This window comes from Aotus nancymaae, unplaced genomic scaffold (genome assembly GCF_030222135.1).
Source record: "Aotus nancymaae isolate 86718 unplaced genomic scaffold, 86718_ANA_hifiasm-v0.15.2.pri h1tg000033l, whole genome shotgun sequence".
NCBI lineage: Eukaryota > Metazoa > Chordata > Mammalia > Primates > Aotidae > Aotus > Aotus nancymaae.
The window spans coordinates 43,536,918-43,563,264 of NW_026988447.1; the positions used below are offsets into that span (position 1 = coordinate 43,536,918).

Below are 26,347 nucleotides of genomic sequence, written 5' to 3' on the forward strand. Positions count from 1 at the left end.
CTTGTATGACCAATTTCATCAAGTAATCAAGAAACAAAGTTCAAGCTCCTATGACTCTGAAGATCTTACAAGACAGGTTCTTTGAGGTCAGCATTCCTTTGTTTCAAAAACTGACTATAAAAACAATTACTTTTTTCCCCGTCTTTATTGAGAGAAATGCTTTTGCTTTTAATCATATCTAACATTTAAGATGGGTTAAAGAAAGGAAAGAAAATATCCCTTTATAATTATGGAGTTTTATAATTACTGTGTGGTTTACAACAGTCTCACTTACATGGCATCATCCTTTTAAAACTAAAGCTAGCATCTCTCTGTACAGTAGTATTAAGTTATTTACTGGCTTCCCTTGCATCTGGCACCCAGGTCAGCACAAAGTGGATAAAACTATAATCTGGGCTCAGATTACAATGGAATAAAAGCCCAGGAAAGCATACTAACTATGCTTTCAGCATTACTATATTACTTAGAGCATGTAAATAAACTGAATTAGATAATTTACATTTTATCCTTATATTAATTGAACTTTGCTGTGTATGCCAGAAAAATAGCTATTAGAAAAAATATTAAAAGTAAATGAAGCCAACAGATATACAGAGCTAAACAATGAGAACATGCTCTTTTCAAAAGTTCCATCATTATCTATAAGGCAGTATAATAAAAATAAAATGATTACAATAATTCATAGAGCAGCTGGAAAAACTGTCAACTCCATAGGTTATGAATTTTTCCATTCATTTGCTGCCTTTTCTCCAGGTATACTACACAAGTTAATTCATTCATCCACTCACTCAACATCTGTGGGAGTACTTCCTAGAACTAAACAAAAAGTCTGGACTAAAAAATACAACGATGAAAACATTATACAGCCTTATGATGAAAATATTATATAGCCCTTACAAAACATCAATAGTATGTTTCTGGTTAGGCCTGACTTTTTGACCTAAAAAGGAGGAAAAATATATTTAGCTTTCTTTTTTATTATTATATTTTAAATTCTGGGGTACACATGCAGAATGTGCAGGTTTCTTACATAGGTATACGGGAGATTTAGCTTTCTAAATGTCCTTCCAGTTTAAAGAAAAAACAAAAAGAGAGAAGTTTATGTATATCCCTGAATGAAGTCAAGCTACAGGTTCAGCAGTATTTTTATTTTCTCCCCCATGTATGAAATTTTAAAATCATTCATCCACTGAGAAATGCAAACCAATAAATTCTATTCTTCATGTTTCCATAGATTAGGAGACTAACTTCATTAGCATGTAATGCAAATTTATTCATATAATTTCTCCTTATTTCCTCTTAGTAACATTTAAGTCATGCCTTCTTTAAACTCTTGCACCTTTATCAGCACAAATATTCTACTTAGGTATTTGTCCGAAAGTTAGAAAAGTACATATGAAGCTGGGTTACTGACAATGATGACAACCATACACACAACAACCACTGCAAATTCCATGAGATCTCAGAAATCCCTAGAAAGAAAGGCATAGATGTGACATACATTATCAAATTGTGAAAGAGAAAGTAGATGTTGATACGTTTCCCAAAGGAATATTTATAGCTAATGTAACAGTGATGACTGCTGAAAAATTGCTGAAATATTTTGTAAAACAGGATTACATTTTGTAACATCAGAATTGAAAGGGAAAAATAAAGCAATTGAAGGTAAAACAACCTAAAAATTTTAGTGCTAAAGTCAGGTATGTATCTTTGATACTGTAATCTTTTTTTTTTTCCTGGAAAAAATACTAATACAGGTTGAATATCCCTCATCTGAATTGCTTGGGACCAGAGTGCTTCAGATTCCAGATTTTTTTTGATTTTGGAATATTTGCATTAAATATACTTACTGCTTTAGGGTTGGGCATCCTAATGCAGCAGAAATTTAACATAATTTTTAAAAGCATCCAGAATAATTGGGAGATCAATGCCTACCAGAACAAGCAAGTCCCCTAGTGAAAAATTCCAATTACCAGAAAGTTATTCTTTTGTTTTGCTAGGATCTCTCTTTTAAAATTCTGTCTTTTCTATAGGACAGACTTTTAAACATATAAAAACAGTAACTATTTTATATTCTATTATTCATGGTAAAAATATGCTCTGGTCCTTGCCTGTTATGTTCAAAATTATTGGCAAATTATAAAATATTGAAATTGTGTATTATATTCTAGATGTGATCTCACCAGGACAGAATACTATGAAGCTATTAGTTATGCAATCTAGATGCTATCGTTAATGTAGGCTAAATGACACAAGCATTTATTTTTCAGTAGCTTCATGACAATGTTAACTTGTGTTCAACATGGAGTCGAATTTCAATGTACCACCAAACAAGTTAAATTTTTTTCATACTATACATGCTACCTATGTGAACTTAAATGTAAAATTATAGATTTGTTTTCAGTAAATTTCATATTGTGAAAACAATGTTATATAATGTTAAGATTATTCCTATTACCATGAATATCAGGATTAATATCAAAGTTTTACAAATGGAAAACAGAGCAATGTGATAATCAGCAGTCTACTTAAAAAAAACAAGTATACAAAGGGTTAATCTTAAGTAGATTTAAATAAAAAGCAAATTTAATTCAGTATATTTCAATTGAGAAATTTATAATGCCTCTGGCAATACAAGAAAGAATCATTTAAAAATAAAAAAACTTATCCTCTAAGGAAGGTTATGACACAGAACAGGTGTGAAGCACTGACTCAATAAATAAGCCTAACACATCATCATATAGCAATCATTTAGAAGGCTATTTGCATTATTTTCTATTGTGAAGCTGGATTGTAAGTAAAAGAAGAAAACTATGTACATCTAACACTCCCAGCTATTGAAACTGAAAGCAGATTCAATTTAAAAAAATATTAAGAGTGGTTGACAAAGAATGGATTTTCTCATTTAGTCATTCTCCTGTATTAACAGTTTAATTTCCTACCTGTCATACTCAACTAAATGCTAGATGTTTTGAAAACAGGTGTGTTTACTCCACATAACAGAATTCAAGGGAAGAAAGGAAATATAGTACAGTATTTCTTTTCCTGAAACAGTTACCAAAATTTTAGCCTTCAAGAACTATGGTATGCCAAAGAAAAGAGTAAATTCCTTGATCTCACAATGACCTGTCTGTTGATACTTGCATACTCTTGGGGGCTCCTAGAATACCTGAACAATTTGTTTTATCCTGAAAACTTATTTCTCTACTATGACTGAAAAATAATGAGTATCATTCTGAAAACAGGAAAAAGCTCATATTAAATAATAGGCTTATAAAATTTGATAGAATGTATAACTTGAATGATTCAGAAACTCAGTAACCATTCACAAAATAAATGGTTCCAAAAATGGCTCCTATTTATGGCCTAACCATAATGTAATCATGTGCCAATTTTTGTAGAGCATATAATGCAACATAAGTTTTGACTTAAATGAAAGATAAAAGTTCACCTCATAATGACTAGTCATTGATCCAGGTATTGCTTTATCAGTCTAATAGCCTGAAACTTACTGAATGTCTTAATTCACTAATATGAAGTTTAAATTGCCACTGAAGTATATTCTTTATTACTACAATTGTAAAACTAGAATTTGTACTGTTACCTGCAGGTTTTTCAAATCAAATCCTAACTGCCAGATGGATCAAGTTTTAATCTTCAAATATTGGTGCTGATTTTCTCAAATCTTTAAAAATTATCTGATTCCAGAAATAAATAAGCAGATAGATAGATAGATAGATAGACAGACAGACAGACAGACAGATAAATTGATTGTTGTGTCTGAGGCCCAAGGCTATTAAAAAAGAAAACAAAACTACAGATTGGTTAAAGGAAGTCTGTAGAATTATTTCCCTACCAGTTTTAATGAATCTCTCTGAATGATCTTTGAATTCATTAGAAACAAGACAATGATTACAACAGAAGCAGGAAAGGGAATGCAAAGAGAAAGCTGCCAAAGTCAAAGGCTTTTAAAGTATTTTCGCTCTATGTACTTAGAAATAATTTGTTTCATACGCATCAAGCTTTTGTCTTAATATTTACGTCTGTTTTATCTCCCATTCAAGAAAAGCTATAAAACAATCAAAGTTACAGAAGAAACAGATTGCTATTAAAAATTTCAAAATTTAAATACTTATTCAAACTACATGGTTAATTGGAACATTTTAGGTGGATAATGTAAAGAGTATTCCCATTTCACTGGTAAGGTTTGAGTCTGCTAAAAATTCTAGTTCTTTGATATACATATATTTTAGATATATACATGTACATGTGTTTCTAAATTTGAATTTACTCAACTCTATTATCCTAAGAAAAAATGTAAATCTTACTTTTGTTGTTATTATTCCCTAATAGTATAAAGTATGGTTCCCAGTCTGTGGGTTGCAGGCTCCTGGGCTTAAAGACCTATAAATACCAAGAATTATCATAAAAAAATGAATAAATACTATGTTTTAAAAATATTTGTTTTTTTCAAATGTTAAGTGTATGCCATTATGATTACAGAAAATTAAAGTGTTACAAAATTCACAGTAGTATTTTCCCATAAAGTATCTTTTAAATTACAGTGAAAAAATTTTAACTGTAATTATGTGAAAATCATAAATTATTTTGATGCCAAAATTAGTTCAACAATATCAAAAATGTTTAAAATGTCTGGAATAAATTTAAGAACTGTCTTAAGAAGTACCAAAGATGCCTTAAAAATGAGAAAATAGTGGCCAGGCATGATGGCTCACGCCTGTCAGGCCAGCACTTTGGGAGGCCAAGGAGGGCAAATCACAAGGTCAGGAGATCTAGACCATCCTGACCAACATAGTGAAACCTGGTCTCTACTAAAAATACAAAAAAAAAAAAGTTAGCTGGACATGGTGGTATGTACCTGTAGTCCCAGCTACTTGGGAGGCTGAGGCAGGGGAATTGCTTGAACCCGGTAGGCAGAGGTTGCAGTGAGCCGAGATCATGCCACTGCACTCCAGCCTGGGCAACAGAGTGTGACTCCATCACGGGGGTAAAAAAAAAAGAAAATAAGTGAGCTTTTATGACAATGAAATTAGAACATCCAAAGAATGTGTAAATTTAGAAGACATAAATATTTAAAAGGGTAAGAGATTTAGCATAAATATAACTATTGTCTGAAGTAAAATACAGCCAGTAGCATTTTGGTCAAATCTGCAGACCCCAAAACCAGACCCAGAGTAGAAATCACAGCTCTGCCATTTAGCTGTGTGACCTGGGGCAATGAAACCTCTTTGCAAGTCAGTTTTCTTACCTGTATCAACAATCTCATATTGAATTTAGGAAATATCCCAAGAAAGGAGGCATGGATATAAAGTTATTTTCTACATAATTGCACACTACAGGCTGAAAGTAATATAGAACAAAACAAATAATTAATGGATATATAACAGGTAGTACAGAAAAGATTAAGAGAAGTATGGGCTTAAATGCAACTTCATGTTGTCTTTTGTGGCAGACACCTAGCTGCCATCAAGTATCCATTTTCCCTATCTTGTTGGCCTAGATCATTGTAAGGGTTCTATACTAAAGTATAGAAACTTCAAATGATAAAATATTAACTCTAAGAAGACTCTGAAAACTGAGATGAATATTGTAATGGCTAGAACAACACACAAAACAACACATAAAACAAAGAAATTTTAAAATACCAATAAATGAATTAAGATAATAAAAAATACTCCAATAATTCAAAATAAGGCAGAAAAAGGAAAACTGAAGAATGAGAAACAGAAGCAAAGAGCAAACAATAAAGTCACAGACATAAACCCAAACATATGGAAATTTATACTAAATATAAATGGTATAAACACAAAGTTCTTTTTGTTGTTGTTAATAGAGATGGTGTTTCACTATGTCGGCCAGGCTGGTCTCAAACTCCTCACCTCAGGTGATCCACCCGCCTCGGCCTCCCAAAGTGCTGGGATTACAGGCGTGAGCCACCGTGACTGGCCAGCCTAAATACAAACTTCTGTAAAAAACCTGACTCTTAGATTGTACAATAAACAAGATACAAATTGAATGTTACCTATATAAAGTCCACTGTAATAAAATAATAAATACATGTTAAAACAATGTAAAATGATACCATATGGTCAGTAGCAAAAGAAAAGTGGATTGACTGTGTTAATATCTGAGTTAGTTAGACATCAGAATGCAAAAAAATTACCAAGAAATATAGAGGACACAACATATGATAAACGTGTATGTATCTAAGAATAGAGTTTCAACATAGATGCAGCAAAGCTGAAGAAAATGAAAGGAGAAATAGAGAAATCCACAATTACACTTGCAGATTTCAACATTTCTCTCTCAGGAATCAAAAGAATAGACCAAACAAAAATTCTTCAAGAATATCAAAGGCATGAACAACATAATCAACCAAAGTGACCTAAATCAGGGGTCATCAACCCCCGGGCTGTGGATCAGTACCAGACTGCAGCCTGTTAAGAACTGGTCCGCAAGGCAGAAGGTGAGCAGCAGACAAGCAAGCATTACTGCCTGAGCTATATATCTCCTGTCAGATTAGCCAGGGCAATAGAGTCTCACAGAAGCAGGAACCCTACTGTGAACTGTGAGTGCAAGGTATTGAGGGACTGTGTTAAGGAAAACCGAGTATCAAGGGGTGTGGTTTCAAAGGCAGGAATTTCCCAGCACCATGCCTCCATCCATGTCCCCATCTGGGAACGCAAAGTTCTCTGACTTTCCAGCCTGCCGGCTAGGTAGAAATTCTAGATGTGCTTCTTTGTTCAAAAAGCCCACAAAAAGCTCTGGGAGGAAGGGCCTCTGTTGCCGACCTAGCAGCCAATCTGGTATCAGAGTCAAATATCAATCAATCACTCCAGAGGAAGTTTGAAAGATCTCCTCTCATTGGACGAGAACATGAATGGGGCGGGAATAACTCCAAGGTTAAAAACGCACTGCTCTGTACCTATACGGATTCCTCCCTTAGATCCCCTCCCACGGCAGCATGGGAGCTCTCTCTCCTTTTCACTCTTTCTCTCTCTCTCTCTGCCTAATATATCACTCTTTGCAAAACTCTTTGGGTCCACGAAATTTATTCAAACGGTAAGCTTACCGAGCCTCCGAGGCCCCTTCCCCCATTCTTGGGGCAAGAGAGGCCAAGGACCTGGGCACATGGGGGAAAATATCAGATCCGAGAACTGGAAGCCTCTTCGGGAAGCCCTGCAGCTCTGCTCCGGTTCCTCAGTTACATCTTTGGCAAGTTCGGGGAGGGAGCTGAGCCCCTGTGCCCCACCCTGGTTACAGTATCTAGGTTGTGTGCTCTTTATGACAATTTAATGCCTGATGATCTGAGGTGAAATAGTTTCATCCTGAAACCATCCCCTGTCCAATGTCTGTGGAAGAATTATCTTCCACGAAACTGGTCCCCGGTGCCAAAAAGGTTGGGGACCACTGACCTAAATAACCTCTATAAAACACTGTACCCAACAACAGACTACGTTCTTTAACAGAGCACACAGAACAGTCAATAAGATAGGACCATATCCTGGGTGATCATAAAATAGACTCTAATAAATGTAAACATTAAAGTCATACAAAGCATGTTCTCTTACTAGAATGATTAAACTACTAGTCAAAGACACTAAGTTACTGAAAAATTCCCAAATATTTGGAAATTACAAATCTTTCACTTTCCTTGATTAAATTTACTCCTAAGTATCTTATTTATTTTTTGATACTATTGTAAATGAGATTGTTTCCTTAATTTTTTTCGGTTTGTTGTTAGTGTAAAAAAAATGCTAATGGTTTGTGTAGGTTGCTTTTATATCCTGCAACTATATTGAGTTTATGAATTCTAGCAGTCTTGGGTAGAGTCCTTAGGATTTTCTATATATAGCTGTCCCTCAGTATCCACGAGGGATTAGTTCCAGGCAACCTTGAGGATACCGAACTCCATGGATGCTGAAGTCCTTTATATAAAATGGCATTAGTATTTGTATATGACCTATGTCTTCTATCTCACATACTTTAAATCATCACTAGATTACTTAAAATACCTAATATATGTAAATGCTATGCAAATGTTATATTGTTTGATGAAGAGCGACAAGAAAAAATGTCTATAAATATTCAGCAGACACAACTATACATTTTTTTTCTAAATATTTTCAATCTGTGGTTGGTTGAATCCAAAGATGCATAAGCCACAGATATGGAGAGGTGACTGTATAAGATCATGTAGTAAGCAAACAGAGATAATTTTACTTCATCCTTTCCTATTAGGATGCCTTTTCTTTCTTTCTCTTGTCTAATTGCTTTGTCTAGGGCTTCCAGAACTACATTCAAAAGAAATGGTGAGAGTAGGTAAGCATCCTTGTATTGTTCCTGATATTAGAAAAAAAGCCTTGAACTCTTCACTACTGAGTATGATGTTAGCTGTGGACTTGCCATATATGACCTTTACTGTATGGAGGAAGATGCCTTCTGCACCTAATTTGTTAAATTTTTTTAATCATGACAGGATGTTGAATTTTGTTAAAGGCTTTTTCTGCATCTACTGAGATGATCGTGTAGTTTTTGTCCTTCACTCTGTTAATATGGTAAGTCACATTTATTGATACGCATATGTTGAAGCAATCTGCATTCCAGGAATAAATCCCACTTGATCTACTGGTAAATAATGCTTGTAATGGACTATTGACTATGGTTTGCTAGTATTTTGTTGAGGATTTTTATATCTGTGATCATCAGGAATATTGGCCTGTAGTTTTGTTTCATAATGTCTTTGGCTTTGGTAATAGGGTGATTCTGGCCTCATAAAATGAGTCTGGAAGTATTCCCTCTTGAAGTTTTCAGAAAAATTGAGAAGGATTGGTATTAGTCCTTCTTTAAATGTGTAGTAGAATTCAGCCATAAAGTAATGTGGTTCTGTGCTTTCCATTGATGACAGACTTCTATTTACTGAGTCAATATCCTTACTCATTATTGATTTGTTCAGATTTCCAACCTCTTGATTCAGTCTTGTTATGTTAAATGTTTCTATCCCTTTTTCTAGGTTATACTATTTGTTGACATATAATTGTTCATAGTAGTTTCTTATGATCCTTTGCAAAAAAAAAAAAAAATCCTAAAATTCATATGGAATCACAAAGGCCCAGAATAGCCAAAGCAATCTTGACCAAAAGAACACAGCTGAAAGCATCACACAAAGAAATAAAATATATTGCAAAGCCATATTACTAGCATCAAAACAGACACATCAACCAATGGAATAGGAGAGAGAGGCCAGAAATAAATCCACATGTCTACAGTCAACTGATTTTTGACAAAGGTGCCAAGAACACACAATGGGGAAAGGACAGTCTCTACAACAAATGATGCTAAGCAAACTGAATATCCATATATAGAATAATAAAAATGGACTCTTTTCTTACCCTTACACATGAATCAAGTCAAAATGAATTGAAGACTTAAGCATAAGACCTGAAAATAAAACTACTAGAAGAAAACCTAAGAGAAAAATCCCCACAGACAGAGATTTCTTGAATATAACCTCAAAAGCACAGGCAATGAAAGCAAAAATAAACAAACGGAATTGCATTAAACTAAAAAGCTTCTGCACAGCAAAGAAACAACAGAGTGAAGAGGAAAATCACAGACTGGGAGAAAACATATGCAAATCATACATCTAGTAAATAGCTAATATCTAAAATATACAAGAACTCAAACTACTCAATGTTAAGAAAACAACCCTATTCAAAACTGGAAAGAACTTGTATAGACATTTCTCAAAAGATATACAAAAGTGCAACAAATACATGAAGTGATCAGTATCTCTAATAATGAGAGAAATGCAAATTAAAACCACTATGAGATATCACCTCACATCTGTCGGACTGGCCATCAGAAAGATGAAAGATGGTAAGTGTTGGCAAGGATGTGAAAATTAGGGAATCCTTATACACTGTTAGTGATATTGTAAATTAGTATAGCCATTTTAGAAAACAGTATGTAGGTTACTCAAAAAACTAAAAATAGAATCACCATATGATTCAGTAATCCCACTACTGGGTATTGTGAAAGCTGTCAGAATCAAAATGAAGTCACCAGTGTCAAACTCTAAAAACAACAACAGTAGCAGCAACAATACACTCTCTCTCTCTCTCTCTCTCTCTCTCATGTGCGCACACATGCCTATGGTAGGAACTGTTACAGAGACTGTATGAAGGACTCTTAGACACATAAGACTGTAACAAGAACTTTCTAAACTGCAGATTGTTACAGGAGTCACAAGAACAGCTAGCCAGATGCAAAAGAACACTTGCCCGACACAGTTTCCACTAAAGAACTGCTGTCAGCTCCTGTGGTATGCCCTTGTAACCAATGTTGTCTTTGTTTCAAAATAAATTACTACTATTCTCCTTTGCCTTTAAAAGCATCCCTTTGCCTGAACGTCTTTGGCTATGCCTATGGTTTCCACAGGCCGTATATCCCAGATCTGAAAACCTCTCTGCAGTCCTGAACAAATTCATTATCTTTGGAGAACCTCCTTCTGCCTGCTATTTAGGTTGACAGTGTATACACAAAAGATTGAAATCATTATGTGGAAGAGATGCCTTCACTTCCACCTTCATTGCATCATTATTCACAATAGCCAAGATATGGAAATAATTTGTGCCCACTGACAGACGAATGAATAAAGAAAACATGATGTGTGTGTGTGTGTGTGTACACATACAAATATATGTGTACATGTATATACATATGTATCACATTTACTTTATCCATTCTTCTGTCAGTGAACACAGGTTGCTTCCATATCTTGGCTATTGTGAATGTACATATATGTATACACACACAGGAATATAATTCAGCCATAAAAAAGGATGAACACAGGTTGTTTCCATATCTTGGCTATTGTGAATGTACATATATGTATACACACACACACGAATATAATTCAGCCATAAAAAGGAAGGAAATCCTGCCATTTGCGACAATATGGACGAAACTTGAGGATATCAAGCTAAGTGAAATAAGCCAAACACAGAAAGACAAATACTACATGATCTCACTTATATGTGGAATCTAAAAAACAGCTAAATTCCTATTAACAGAGAATAGAATAGTTGGGACATAAGGGTTGGGAAAAGGAGGATATTAGTCAAAGAGTACAAACCCTCAGCCCCAAGATGAATAAGTATTAGAGACCTAATGTAGAGCATGGTGGTGACTATATGGTTAATAACAATGTGTATGTGTGTGTGTAAAAACATCATGTTGTACACTCTAAATATATGCAATTTTTATTTGTCAATCATACTTCAATAAAGCTGGGGGGCGGGGTTCTGGACAACTGGAATCTTGACCTAGGGGAAAAAAAAAAGCTGGAGGGGGAAAGGCCAGCAAGCACATGAAAATCACTAATCATTTGGGAAGCACGTATCAAAATCACAATGCTTGTCAACTCATCTCCATTAGGATACACACCATCAAAAAAAGTAAAAAGATAATGAGAAATTTAAAACCTTGTTCTCAGTATTGGTATGAATATAAAATAATGCAGCTGCTGTGGAAAATAGTATGGCAGTTCCTCAAAACATTAAAAAATAGAACTACCATATGATTTAGCAATTTTACTTCTGAGTATATTTCCAAAAAATTGAAAGCAGGATCTTAAATATTCACACACCATGTTGATAATAGCATTATTCGTAATAGCCCAGAGGTTGATGCAACCTAACTGTCCATCTACAAATTAATGGATAACAAAATGTGGTATATACATACAATAAAATATTCAGCCTTAAAAATGAAAGAAATTCTGATATATTATATAACATGAAAAAATCTTTAGGGCATTATGCTAAATTAAAATAAGCCAGTTACAAAAAGACACATAGTGCACAATTCCACTTATATGAGGTATCCAGAGCAGTCAAATTCATAGAAACAAAGTGGAATGGTGGCTACCAGGGACTGGGTGGAGGAAGTAATACAGAGTTGTTCAATGGGTACAGATTTTCTGCTTTCCATGATGAAAAAGTTTTAGAGGCTGTGCAACAATGTGAATATACTACTGAACTGTACACTTAGAAATTGCTAAGATAGAAAAGAAAAACAGTCAAGATGGTATCTTTTATGTTATGTGCTTTTTTTTTTTTTTTTTGAGACGGAGTTTCGCTGTTGTTACCCAGGCTGGAGTGCAATGGTGCGATCTCGGCTCACAGCAACCTCCGCCTCCTGGGTTCAGGCAATTCTCCTGCCTCAGCCTCCTGAGTAGCTGGGATTACAGGCACACGCCACCATGCCCAGCTAATTTTTTGTATTTTTAGTAGAGACGGGGTTTCACCATGTCGACCAGGATGGTCTCGATCTCTTGACCTCATGATCCACCCGTCTCGGCCTTCCAAAGGGCTGGGATTATAGGCGTGAGCCACCGCGCCCGGCCCGTTATGTGCTTTTTTACAACAATAAAAAAAATTTTTTAAACCCCATATTCATAAGCAAAGAGTTGATTTTTAAAAAAGGAAATTGTACTTCTTCAAAATTAAAATTTTTTGCTCCATGAACTACGCTGTTAAGAGAAATAAAAGAGAAGCTACAGAGTAAGAGAAGAATGTTTGTCATATACTTGACAAAGGATTTTGATCCAGAATACATAAAGAAGAAAACAACCCATTGAAAGGGTAAAAATTGCTCAAAAGAAAACAATTCACCACACAAAATTTTCAAATGACAAATAAGCACATGAAAAGATGCCTGATGTTGCTGGTAATTACAAATGCAGATTAAAACCACAATAAGATAATACCATATAACTAAGAGAATGATTAAAACTAAAGAAAAAAGAAAAACACAGTGACAATAACAAGCACTAGCAAGTATGCAGGCACCTGGAATGCTCATATATTGTTGGTGGGAATATAGGTCAGGCAATCTGGAAAGTAATAGGGCAGTTTATATAAAATTAAGCATATAGTTAATTACTCTATGATGCAGTAAACCCACTTCTAGAATCATCCTAGATATATAAGAATTTTTGTTCACACAAAAACCAGTCTGTGAATGTGTATGGCAACATTTTTGATAGGAAAAACTGGAAACGATCTAAAATGTCCTTTATTGTTTATTATATATAGACAAACTGTAGTACATCTATATAGTGGAATACTACCCAATTAAAAAGGAACAAACTACTGATAGAGTAATAGATTAATCTTGAAAACATGTTAAATAAAAGAAGTTATATTCAAAGATTACATGTGCATGATTCCATTTATATAACATTTGGGAACTGGCAAAACTATCGGTCAGATCAGTAGTTGCCAGGGGTCAGTGGTGGAAAGAAGAAATCCCACAAATGGTGGCTGCAAGAAGAAATTTTTGGAGTAAATAAATTCTTTTGCATTGTGATTGTGTTGGTGGTTACCCAATTCTATGCATTTATCAAGACTGACAGAACTGGACCAGGTACCACGTCTCATGCCTGTCATCTCAGTACTCTGGGAGGCTGAGGTGAAAGGACTGCTTGAGGCTAGGAGTCTGGGACAAGCCTGGGCAATAGAGCAAGACCCCATATCTATAATTTAAAAATTATATATATTAGCTGGGCATTGCGGCATGCAGCTGTAGTCCTTGTTACTTGGGAGACTGAGGTGGGAGGATGGTTTGAGCCCAGGAGTTTGAGGTTGCAGTGAGCTATGATCGCACCACTACTCTTCAGTCTGGGCAACACAGTGAGACCCTATCTCACAAACAAAACAACAACAAAAAACCTCACATAACTGTATACCAGTTATTAGCAATATTGTTCAAGTTTCTTAACCATCTGTGTTTCAGTTTCTCGTGTATGATCAAGGATGATAACAGACATTACTTCATAAAATTAAGATTATATATAATTATGTAATCTAGATTATATATATAATTTAGAACAAAATTAAAAAACATGTTGAACTGCAAGTGCCTTTAAGACATGTAAGTAGACAGTTAGTTGAATCGGACAGAGCAAAGATCTGAGCTGAGCTAGGTGCTGAATCACAGCTGACAACTGAAGCCATGGATGTGGATGAGACTGCCCAGACGGAGAAGAGGGGTCCTTATGCCCAGCCTTGACAAACTGCAACATTTTCTGGCTAGGAAGACCATAATAAATATGTAAAGGAGTCAAGAGGAGACAAAGAAATAGAAGAAAACTTAGAGACTACTGTGTCGTGTAAAACAAAGAAGAGTGTTTGAAAGAGGAAAAAGTGGACAATGACAGCTGATGATGGTGCTAACAGATAATGGCTAAGAGAAAAACAAATAACAGTTTTCTCTTTAGTAATGAAACTCCTGAATTAAAGCCAAATTTAAATCCCAGCCACTCGAAATAAAAAATATATTTTACAGCCACTCTTGCAGCTGAATATTACCTTGCAGCTAAGATTAGCCCATAAGATGCAAATGATAGCTGCAATTTATGAGTTAGGCCCTTAAATGGCAGGAATGAGCCTTATCTCCTAATTCTGGTTGACCTGAATGAGAACTCAACTAATGTGATAGTGAGATTTTTTTACCATGTGACCTGAGGGATGGCACAGAAGTAATCTGAGTTTCTGATACTATGAAACCACCATATTAGTTAACACTTGTCTTCAATTACTTAGCTCTTCTGTCTTAAAGTATTCCTGTTAAGATTTTTAATTGAAGACGCAGTAGCTATAGTAGCCTCCATATTTCAGAATTCAACACAGCAGATTTATGGAAAGGGGTCTGTAGGAAAGATAATGTCCCACATACTTTTAAGCAAATATTTTAACAAAGGGTATGACATACGACATATGTTAGTAATATAAGAACAACCAGATCAAAAAAAGCATATAATACTTTTCTAAAGTTTGAAAGTTATCAACAAGCATTTTAAACCTTGTATTTGGAGATTCTTACAGATAATTCTCCATTTTGCTAGGTTTTAGACTGAGAGCTGAAGTAGAAAATCACTGTAAGTAATTAGGTATGGTAATGATGGGAGTAATAAAGAAGGAGAAAAAGAACCACTGACCCAGAAATCACACACAGGTCTAGTCTATGATGTCTGTTTTGTCAACTATTTAAGGGTTTAACCATAACCATTTTATTTTCAGTCACTGAACAGAAACATGAGTTAAATTTTAAGTGAACTGTTAGCTATCATAATTAAGTATATAAAAATCCATTCACTAGAACATTCAATGTTAACACTACACAACAGCTTTTCATATTGACTCACATTAAATAATACAATTTTAAAACTCCAAATCTAACTTTAAAAAAATATTTTTGTTCTAACAAAAATCTCCCCAAATTACTTCTTGGGTAGACATTTTGGATGGTAGTGGGAGAGGCTACATTTTTTAAGCCTGCAGAGAATTATCAAAAGCCTAATTCAAGTATCAAAAAAAGTTTAAGAAAACAAAAAGCAATAATTATTACATCTGTTTTTATGTTTACCCTGAGATACTTCTACCAATAATTTCCCACAAACTACAAGGGAGATATATCTTTATCAGACACAATGGTTTTTTCCCAACTAAATGCATTTCTGAACTTAAATGCATGAAAAGTTAATAAACGGAAGGAAAAGCAAATTCAGAGCTGTCATTTAAAAATTATATTCTTAAAGGGTTTAGGGGTATCATTTGTGGAACACAAAGAGATTTCCTTCTCAACAACATTCCAGGACATCACTCTTTCCTGCCTACCAGCAGACAAGATTATACTTGTCTGGAATGTCAGTAAAGTATTTACACAAAGGCAGTTTTTCAGAATCTTCTCATTGTGAACACAAAACAGGAAATACAGTAATGCCATCAGTATATGTTAAACACTGTTAAGTATAAACTGTATTTCTCTCTTAATGAGTACTAGCTTAACCTCCAGGAGGAGGAGGTGAAAATGAGCACATCTATAAACACATACCACTAGTTGTTTGCAGCCAGCCAAAGAAAAGGTTCAGGAAGAAAAACTGAGTAAAACTTGCCAAACTACATTTTAGTTAGTGTTATACTGCAGCCTGTAATAAAAACTCTTTTCTCAAGTTCATAGGGGAAAATAAAGATTCCATAAAAGTTAATATTTTTGAATAAAAATATAGCCTAATTAATAACAGGCAATTTAATAGAAATACTGCTTCTGAGGCAGAAAAAAAAAATTTCCATATAAAGTGGCCATCCTCAAAAACCAAATAGTAAAGTATTTCATGTTCTAAAAAACCTAGTTTCATTTTCTTACATTTATAAAACAAAAACCTATTTACCTTCCATGAATAGTAATACAATTCTATAAGCCTAACAACTGAAGAGCTTGGAAATGTATCTACAAACTGATTATAAAGTGCAGCTAGTGTCCTAAGCAGAAACAGAAAATTTTAATTTCCCATATGATAGTTGAATGAACTATGGTTTGACTGCCCTCTGCTGATATAAAATTTTTACAACTATAAAAGTTGATGTGATAAACCTGTGATATTATCATTTTAAAATAACTGTTTCTACTCAGACACTGGTTTCATTATTGACTCCCTGTGAAAACTAGAGATTTAAATATTTAGCTTCTGTGTCTTATTTTTATTTTTATTTATTTGTAGAGACAGAGCCTCACTCTGTCACCCAGACTACAAGAGCAGTGGCATGATCATGGCTCACCATAGGCCTCAACCTCTGGGATCTAGCTAGCCATCCTCCTGCCTCAACCTCCTGAGTAGCTGGGGCTACAGCTAATTTTTAAATTTTTGTAGAGGCAAGGTCTCCCAAAGCTTCCCAGGCTGGTTTCAAACTCGTAGCCTTAAGTGATTCTCCTGTCCCAGGCTCCCAAAGTGTTGGGATTAGAGGTGTGGGCCACCTCTAATCTTGGTCATGTAGTCTTATTTTTAATTAATGGCAAAATTAATGAAATAACTATTATTTGAGGCCTATAAAAATATAATTTAATCTCTGTATTAGTTCATTCTCATGCTACTAATACAGACATACCGAAAGCTGAGTAATTTATAAAGGAAAGAGGTTTAATTGACTCACAGTTCAACATGCCTGGGGAGGCCTCAGGAAACTTAATATCATGGCAGAAAAGGAACCAAACATGTCCTTCTTCATATGGTGGTAGGAAGGAGAAGAATGAGAGCATAAGGGGAAAAGCCCCTTATAAAACCTTCAGATCTCATGAGAACTCACTGACTATCATGAAAACAGCATAGAGGTAACCATCCCCATGGTTCAATTACCTCCCACAGGGTCCCTCCCATGACACGTGGGGATTATGGGAACTACAATTCGAGATGTGATTTGGGTGGGACACAACCAAACTGTATCCATCTCTCTGACTTCAAGATACTTAAATGTCATTAGAAAGACAGGAAAAACCTGGAAGAGATAAACTATTACAGAATATCAAGAACTAAGCTAAGTGATACAGAAGACAAGTAAGCTAGAGAAAAAAGATTTGTAGAGCCAACTTAGTAAAAACTAAACAACAAAAAACTGAAAAATAAAAACTTCGTGGAAATGGCTGTTAAGACAGGCAGTCAAGAAAAAGTAATGAGCATGGTTTTAGATTAATGAGGAGGAGACAAGATAAGCAAAAGCTGGGAGAAAATAATGAATGAATAATAGTACATGTAGATCACATAATTACCAAAAGATATAATTGCCAAGATAAAAGGTAATTGTTCAGTGAAAACAGAAAAACTATAATGGTAAGATTGCTGTATAGGGTAGGGGCAACTTTTGCAAACTAAAAAAGCCAGAATGAAGATCTGGACTTGAGGCAAACAAGGAGTCCCTATATGTTCCTTAGCAGTAGATCATTCCTTCAGGAAGAATACTATGAAACAGAATAAAGATGAAATGGTGGAGGAAGGGACTGAAGGCTGAGAAACAAGTCAAGAGGCAATTGCAGCAATAAAGGAAATAAGTCAACCAGAATAGCAATGGTAATAGAGAAGAAAAAAGAAATTGAGATAAAAGAACTGAGATTTCAAATTTTAAATTAAAAAAACAAAACTGGAGGCTGGACTGGATTCAGATTTTTGTTCAATTATTTTCCATATTTGCCATAATATTTGAAAAAAAATTCAAATATTATTTGCCATCATCTCGAATTGTAGTTCCCATAACCCCCACATGTCATGGGAGGGACCTGATGGGAGGCAATTGAATCATGGGGGTGGTTACCTCCATGCTGTTCTCATGATAGTCAGAATTAAGGTGCCACAAATTCCACTAAAATAAAAGAGCACTGGACTCAGAGTTAGCAGAAGGGAAAACTATCATGTCATCAAAGCTAATAGGGTACAGGGTTTCAACATACAGGTACTTAGTAGGATAAAATTTATGGAATTGAAGAAAATAAGAAACAAAACCATTAAATTTTGTTCAGTAGTCACTGGTAACCTTCACAAATTCACTTTTAATACATTTGGTCAGTAAGGAGAACCTAGGGAGCTAACATTTTAATCATTGAGATGAGCTACAAAAACTAGGTGGAACAATTAACTTTAGGGGAAAAAATGTCATTGACAGTGTAGGAAAGGAGTAGCAGATAATAATAGAGTCAAGCTATGTTTTGTTAATGATGGGGATACATAAGGAAGTTCATGGCAAATTGTTTTAAGTTTCTCTGTAAATCAGTTTCCAACCTCATATTTGAAAGCAATTTGATATTGCTCTTAATATCAAATTGCTAACTAGAAGTTAAATTTCTATTGGAGATGGCCAGTCCCAAGAGATAGCTCCATCTAGCCAAGACTTCTCATTTTTCTACACCTATCTAGAAAAACCTATGTACTATTTCATAAAAAATTTCAAAGCGGATCCACTGCTTCCTCTACACACAAGTATAGACTTTCCATACTCTGTTTATGTGAAGATATCTGGAATCAAGCATCCAATTCAAGAGGAGACCATATTCAAATACCCCAGGTAAAAGTGTTGGTAAGAACTCACGGAAAAGTAGTATATTTCCGAGTGACTGTTTTAGAATCACCAAACAAAACCAGAGAAATAATAATTTCTGAATTTTATGTTACATTTTCTTTGCAAAAGAATTTCTGTCAAAAGAAGTATAATACTTGAAGTTAGATTCAATTAATTCATCCACTTATAGAGCAAATCATTTGGATGCATCTGACCCAAGTTAACTATTTTGTGACAGTTAACTATTTTGTGACACTATAATTTCAGTTTTAAAAAACATCGTAATAAAGAAATGTCTTCTTAAAACTCATATTCACAAAATAGTGAAATACACGTCAGGTATGCAGTGGTCCGATAAGAACATGTTATTTTTATTGCAGAGTATACCAGATATTTTGGGGTAAGGCCTATTCTTCTTCATGACTACATACTCTAAATGTTACCAAAAATTGACATGAGATGTTAACACTAATAGTTACTAGAAAAACATAAAAGGTCATCAAGAACTCGTATTTGTAGAATAATTAAAGTGCTAAAGTTTAAAGTGCTACACTGATTACATTCTAACTGAATAAACCAAACTAAGTTCTCTCTAAAGTTAAATAGGCAAGAGCTTGGTAACATCTTTTTCCGTTTCAAATGAAAAACATCATATAATATTATTAAATAAAATTTCAAAAAAAAGCAGCAAGACTTATCAAAAATTTAATCACTATTTGACTACCACAGTTGGTTGCCTGTGGACATCCAACCACTGCTTTATGCTCTATTATGCTCTGGTCTCTTACATGAACACATTTTTATAGCAATAGCTACATTTTATGATATTTTAAATAGCTTTTGCAATTAAATGTCAGTTTTTCACTTTCATACTAAAGTAAAATAGATTTTCCTGAGGCTACTGCCTTTTGAAAAACAATAATAAAAGTTCCTCTGATAAAAGCTTTCCCTGCAAAAATAAGAAGTTAAAAGGTCAACTTTCAGAAATGAAAATTGCTAAAATAATACAAATGACAATTTAAGCTAACATACAAAGTACATTTTTATCTACATTGTAAGAAGGACAAACATATCTGGATGAAGAGCAGATGTGGATTTCCAAATACTATCTACAACCTAATACGCTGTCAAAAAAACAAATGACATGGCCAAAAAAAGAGTAGTTTTCTATTCCATTTATTAAAGGAGATTAGTATAAAGGCAAAAAGATAGTCCTATGAATAGAAAAAATAGTTTATCAATATGATGTCAAAAATGTTTCTTCCTGGTATTTTCTTTCATTTGTTACCACTGCATTAGACATCATAAGTAATGAACAGTCCCTTACTTAAAATGATTTGACTTTGGAGTTTTCAACTTTGTGATAATGTGAAAATGATACATGTTCAGTAGAAACCTTACTTTGAGTATCTATATAACTATTCTGTTTTTCACTTTCAGTACAGTGTTCAATTAATTACATAATATATTCAATACTTTTAGTATAAAACAGGTTTTGTGTTAGGCGATTTTGCCCAACTGCAAGCTAATGTAAGTGTTGAGCACATATAAGGTAAGCTATGCTAAACTATGATGTTCAGTAGGTGAAGTATTTTAAATCCATTTTTGACTTACATTAGTTTCAACTTAACATACCTTTAACAGGAAGGAACTCCATTGTAAGTTGAGGAGTACAGTTAAAATGAATATATGTATCTCAAAACAAATGTATCTCTTTCTCAGCAACATAACCTGAGCAAATACCTGATTATCTAAATATTATCCTAGATACCAAAATGGGTAAGTTTTGAATTAACATATTGAAACTACAGGGTGATATGTGGAAATAAGTGAGGCAGCAAAACAACAAATAATCAAACAAAATCCAGCAGTGAAATTGGAAGAGTGCAATGAGTGCTGGGTCAGGGCTTCAAGACATAAGGTGATAATATCCTTGTGACAAAGCTAATTTAAAATAAAAAATCAAATCTGCCCAAAGTTTCTAAACAATCAGCCTTGAATACACTCATCTTTTTATAAGTTAAAAGGAAAGGGTTCATTATACTTTAAGAGGAAACAAAAAGGTCTGCGGAATTTGACTCAAAATAGTGTATTTGGCCAAGAAGGTTACAGAACAAAATACAGTCATGTGTCACTTAACAATGGGGATATATTCTGAGAAATGCATCCTTAAGTGATTTTGTCATTGTGCATACATGACAGAGTGTACTTAAACAAACCTAGATGGTATAGCCTTCCCAGGCCACATGATATAGCTTATTGCTTTTAGGTTACAAACCTGTACAGCATGTTACTGTACTCAATGCTGTAGGCAACTGTAAAACAATGGTATTTGTGTGTCTAAACATATCTAAACAAAGAGCAGGTACAGTAAAAATAATGTATAAGAGATAAAAAATTGTACATCTGTATAGGGCACACTTACCAGGAATAGTACTTGCAGGACTGGAAGTTGCTCTGGGTGAGTCAGTGGGTAAACAAAGAGTGAATGTGAAGGTCCAGGACATTACTGTACACCACTATAGATTTTATAATAAACACAGGACAGTAAGACTATACTAAACTTAGTTTATAACTCTTCTTTCTTCAAGAATTAATCTTAGCTTACTGTAACTTACTTTATAAACTTTTTAATTTTTACTTTTTGACTCTTATAATAACACTTAGGTCAAAACAAATATGCCATACAGCTGTACAAAAACATTTTCTTCTTTATATCCTTATTCTATAGGCTTTTTCCTATTTTTAAATTTTGTTAATTTATTTTACTTTTTAAACGTTTTGCGGAAAACGAAGACACAAACACATATACTAGGCCTGTAGATCAGGATCATCAATATTACTGTCTTCCATCTCTATATATTGTTTCCTGGGAAGGTATTCAGAGGCAATAATACACATGAAGCTGTCATCTCCTATGTTTAGCCTTCTTTCTGGAATATCCCCTGGAGGACCTGCCTGAGGCTGTTTTATAGTTAATTTTTTCCATAAGCAGAGTGCTCATTACAATGATAAAAAGTATAGTGTAAGTAATACATAAGCCTGTAACACAGTTGTTTATTATCCTTATCAAGTATGATATACTATACAAATTTAATGTGCTACACTTTTATATGACTAATAGCACAGCAGGTTTGTTTACACCAGCATCACCACAAGAGTAATGCACTATGTTACCATATCATAATGGTTATGACATTATGATGGCTACAATGTCACTAAGCCATAGGAATTTTTCAGCTCCATTATAATCTTATGGGACACATTTGTACATGCAGTCTGATGTTGACCAAAACATGGTTATGTGGCACATGACTGTATCTAGAATCTGACTACAGTAACAACCCTCATTCACCAAAACTCAGTCTTCCCAGAGGGCCACATAGATGATGGCAGCATATGTAATGATACTATATTAACTAATTTTAATTAGGTAACTAATATTAACTAATTTTTAATGGTTAATTGTAATGGATAAAATGATTGTCACAAGTGCACTAAAGCTCTTTCTTTAGCCCTTAATTATTACTGCTTTTTCTAAGAGTTTCTCTGAGGAGTTGTATGGAAAGAAGATAGAGAATGTCAAAAAATATAAAGGCAGAAATTTAAATATGTAAACTATGTTAATAAAAAACTTAAATGTTAAAAATAATTTCCTCAACATAAATGATTAATTTCCAAACATATTCTCTTGACCAGTCCTTGCAATAATTAAGACAAAACTGAAACAGCTAGTCAGTGTTGATGCTAAATGCTGTGAGTTTGGAAGATGATATGGTTTGGCTGTGTCCCCACCCAAATCTCATCTTGAATTGTAAACCACATAATTTCCACATCATGGGAAGTGATTGCATCATGGGGGCAGTTTCCCTCATGCTGTTCTTGTGACAGTCAGTGAGGTGTCATGAGATCTAATGGTTTTATAAGAGTATGGCATTTCCCCTGCTTGCACTCATTCTCTCCTTTGCGGCCCTGTGAAGAGGAGTCTTCCGTCATGATTTTAAGTTTCCTAAGGTCTCCTCAGTCATGCTAAACCGTGAGTCAATTAAACCTCTTTCCTTTATAAATTACCCAGCCTTGGGTATGTCTTTATTAGCAGTGTGAAAACGCACTAATGCAGAAGACATAAAAATTACTGGTCACTCAAGGAAATATCCCATAATTATGGCCTCAAAGCACATTACTATCTAAACTGAACCTTTATCATTATAATTGGTCTGAAGCTCTGTAAGTCACAGCACATCAAACCAATCAATTTTGGCAAGACATGTTATAATTTTCAAGAATAAACAAATTTGAAAAGGAGAGCAAAATGAGAGAAAAAGATGGACCCACCCTATCTCTATTTGATATAAATTTTTTATGTCTAAGAACAGAAAGTTAGGAGACTGGAAAGCAAAATATGTCACTTCCTAGACTCTTCGGCATGGGAGGTTAAAAATCTTGGCTGATAAGAAGACCCTCTGCCATCCTCCTCCTCCTCCTCCTACTCTTGTAACCTTTGTTTTCTTGTTTTGGATGCATAACAAGAATCAATTGAGTCTATTTCCATACTACCTCTTTTCCTTCTGTTCCATTCAATGAAAATTTACTAAACACTTTATATGGTGAGAAACCATAATAAGCAAGGAGATTCACCAGTGAACAAAACATGAGCAAAAAATACTGATTCCAAAATTCTAGTTTAACAATTACTTGACTTTGAAATTATGTGATTCAAATAAACATATTATTTTTGAGAAAACAAAGGCAAATAGGAAAGATTCAGTAAAGATGAGTAACTATTAATTGTTAAATTTGGTTTTGCAAAACAGCTGTAAAAGAATGGAGTTACTCAAGGTACCTCGGAGTATCTTAAGTTATCACTCTACTTCATAGATGCCAAACACTGAAATTAATACAATGTGGTTTAGAAAAGAGATATTACAGAGCTCCAATGAGCAGACTATTCTTAAGAAAATTATATTTGTTTTACGTTAAAACAAAATCATTAAACATAATTGACATAAAACATTTAATGATTATTTACTTAACCTTTTAATTTAACTACTAACTTCTGATACCAAGCTGGAAACCCTGACATTCAAAATTACTGGTGAAAGTACAAAATGGTAGAACCACTATAAAAGGAAATATGACAGTATCTAACAAAATTACAAATGTATTTACCCATAATACAACAATCCCACTTTTACCACAAAGCTACATCAGTACAAAACGACACCTGGACAAGATTACTCTTTGTAGTACTGTTAGTAATGGCAAAAGACTGACAATAGCCTAAGAGTCCATAAGATAAGGGAGTAGTTGAATAACTATGGTAGTTCTGTACCCATGCATCCTTTAAAAGGACGAGGAAACTACCCATTTACTGAGAGAAAAAGATCTGCAAGAAACAGAGCTAAATTAAAAAAGCAAAGTACTGAAGGGTATATATAGTTCCCTGCATTGTATATATCTGGGAGAAATGGGTATTGCAAACATATAGACATATATTTGTGTACTTGTGTTAAAAAAAAAAAACACTGGAAGAAGAAATAAGAGACTAATAAAAGGAAGGTGGAAGAGACAAGGTTGGGGTGCAGAGGTGGAAGGAAGAAAGTATTATCATGCATCTCTTTCTATACAGTTTTAATCTCTGAGCTACATATATATGTTAGCAATTCAAACTACCATCCTAACAAAATACCTTTTAAAAAATGAAAGAAACAGGCCAGGTGCAGTGGCTCACGCCTGTAATCCCAGCAATTTGGGAGGCCTAGGCGAGCAGATCATGAGGTCAGGAGATCGAGACCATCCTGGCCAACAGGTTGAAACCCCATCTCTACTAAAAACACAAAAAAATTAGCTGGGAGTAATGGCACATGCCTGTAGTCCCAGCTACTCGGGAGGCTGAGGCAGGAGAACTGCTTGATCCCAGGAGGCAGAGACCGCAGTGAGCCGAGATGGCGCCACTGCACTACAGCCTGGGTGGCAGCACGAGACTCTGTCTCAAAAAAAAAAAGAAGGAAAAGAAACAACGATTAAAGTTGTATATAGAATAACATGAAGTTTATTGCTTTGCTTCCATTTATAAGTGAAACAATTTATTTCATACACTACAATCTCTACAAGATCATCAAACTTTGCAGTTTCCACCGCCATCTAAGATCCAATTTCTTGTCTGAATTTTTCTCTATATTAGCTGCATAGCCCTGGCTGGTCCCTTAATTAAAAAAAGAAAAAAAAAATACCCTAAGATGACTTTTGTTGGTGATAGAATACAGATCTCTTGTCTGTCTCCACCAAAGAGACTAATTCTTCTTAAACATGGAAACAAAAGTAAAGTGACTTGCAATGATTTGTGACTCCAATCTGCATTTTTTTTCTACCTCTCTTCCTTTACAGAAAACAGAACTTTTTCAACAACACACATTCAGTTAGTTAATGGACTGTGGGTAGTATGGCAGACAACATAATCGTTTAAAAAGTAACATCGACTTGTGAATTTTTAAGAGTGGGAATATGATCATTTACATTTACTCTCCAGTGTCTGTTTCTGTTGTAGCACAATGAATATCATTAAATATGTTTATATGTTATATGCTCTATCTCATGTACTAAATCCACATGATCATGGTCCCATAATGGGTACTATCAGTATGCCAGATTCCAAAAACCTCAACCTCAACCTCTGGAAAGCAATGGAAACACATTTTGTAAGTCCTTAACTTCCCTACCATCAAGTCACTAGGTATGTTTGTGTTTATATATGCATGGTTATACATACATCCTTCTACTGCAAATTACTGTGACCGAGCAGACAATGCTTAAAAACGGAGGTTCAAGAGCTTCCTTTGTGATATGAACAAAGAAACACCTACTCCTTACACTGCGGTTCAGCAATCAAAGACTAGACATCATTTCTTTTAACATCTGAACAGTTTAGTGTCAATACAAATCATCAAATACAAATTAACTAATGCCCATCTGACAAGTTTGTAATAACTCTACTTTTCAGATGTGTTAACTGAGGTTTGGACATTAAATAAATTAACTATAGTCACAAAAGGGAAGTGAATCCAGAGCTTCAGGTTCTTGGATATTCTACCAAGGTAATTGATCTGAGATATTGTGATCACTTTTATTAAATGACTTAATTCACAAATAAAGAAATAATTCTGTACAACACCATAACCTACAAAGAAGAAGTTTCATTTCATGTCCATGAAAGAGTAAAAAATAATACAAAATTCTCATGTCCTTCTCTAATAAAATGTTTTCCAGTTCCTTGTATCACAAGATCACCATATTGTCTCCAAGAACATTTTTCGAAGACTGCTTGTGTTTATTGCATCCATAAATCCCAAAATCAGTGTCTAAAGCCTCTTTTATCTCTTATTAGTAATTCAAACAAACAAACCAAAATCTCCCTTTATTTATAAAGCATTGTAAAC

General features: G+C 34.4%; 1 protein-coding gene across 1 annotated transcript in view; it reads right to left on the bottom strand.

Moving 5' to 3' along the window:
* AFG2A (AFG2 AAA ATPase homolog A) overlaps positions 1 to 26,347 on the bottom strand; it is a 338,616-nt gene that overhangs the window by 158,375 nt on the left and 153,894 nt on the right. The window lies entirely within an intron of this gene.